Source organism: Camelus ferus, chromosome X (assembly GCF_009834535.1).
Source record: "Camelus ferus isolate YT-003-E chromosome X, BCGSAC_Cfer_1.0, whole genome shotgun sequence".
Taxonomy (NCBI): Eukaryota; Metazoa; Chordata; class Mammalia; order Artiodactyla; family Camelidae; genus Camelus; species Camelus ferus.
Window position 1 is genome coordinate 33,588,554 of NC_045732.1, and position 1,500 is coordinate 33,590,053.

Sequence of the window (1,500 nt, forward strand, 5' to 3'; positions counted from 1 at the left end):
TTGCAGATTAGAAGTACCCATAATGCACTGATGCCATGACACTTCCGATCCAGACTAAGTAAGAACAAAAATCCCTCCTCCCTTTGCATAGGTGGAGTTGGGATGAAAATCAGGGAATATGACCCCAAACCCTTTCCTTCCTAATGAATATTCCACCCATATTTTTACACTCTATGTAACCAACTTGACAAAGAAACACAGGGCAGTTGTTCACCTAAGCCTGCCTGCTCTCCCCTTGAGAGTGTACTATCTGTCCCCTAATAAATCCCCACTTTACTTTCTTAACCTCTGCATCTTGTCTCTGAATTCTTTCTGGGATGAGTCAAGAACCTGGACACTGGCTACATCTACCAGTAACAATATCACCATCTGCTTCAGGCTGGTAACGTGGTTGAGGGCAGATAGTCCAATATGATCCCCTCGTCACTGAATGCCCCACAGGCCACAAGCCCACCAAGTTAGGGTGAGATCATTCCTTTAGAAATCCTGACAATAGCGAGGACTCTTCAAAAGAAGACACCGCCACGCTGGCCGCTCTCACTGACTATAGTGGCTAAAAAGGCTGGCTAACGAAACTGAATTCCCCAACTGATTTAGAGGAAGCAGAAGTTATCACTCTGAGACCAACCAGTGGCACACTTTGGGTGTCTGAAAGAGGGAAGTAAACTCTGCTTGGTAGATGCAAGCCATACTGGGAGATGAGAGTATGGGGAGAAAGCTACAGGTCTTGGTTTTACCCCACGCTTCCTTGCTAGACCAGGCTACCCAGTACTTTCTCACCAAAGCAACAGCACTCAGCCATTAAGCAATACAGAAATAGCTCCTCCAGAAGGAATCTGATCAAAGCTCATTCAACTGTCAGTGCTCTATCTGGTTATGACAATTCTTACTGCTCTGTACAGCCTGGGTGCCAGGGTCACTGGTACATCCCTCAGGCATAAACCTCACACAGGTACAATGCTGTAAAAATACTTCTCCAGCCCAAGATTGCACCACAGGGTGGAGAAGCAGGGACTGCTGGAGAGCCCTGATGGAAAGGCTCAGGCCAGCATCCCACTGAGTTTGGGTGGCAAAGGGATCAAATCCCCTTTGTAGGCAATGGGCTGTCTGGAAGCAACGTGTAAATGATAGTTGCCCCCCCCCCCCACTTCAACATCAAATAGTACTACAAGCTAACTGGCCTTATGACTGCCCGTCTGTAAAACCCATCTGGTCCCAGGGATTGTGCTCCCCTGTTTAGTCCATGGATTGCCCTACAGGGTGAGGCCAGAAAGACCTAAACAGCATCCATAAGCTCTCCCTTAGCCCGGGATGTAAGCGTGCCAGGAATCTTTGTGCTTTGGATGAACTCCTCTGGGAAGGAAAGAATGGCCACTCATTCCGTTACTAAATATGCCCTTGATGACCCCAGGGAACTCTCAACAATCTGTTCCACCAGCAGCCAGCACCACAGATACAGCTCAGTCCTCAGGGAAGCCTCTAAGTTTTATAAGGCTAGCC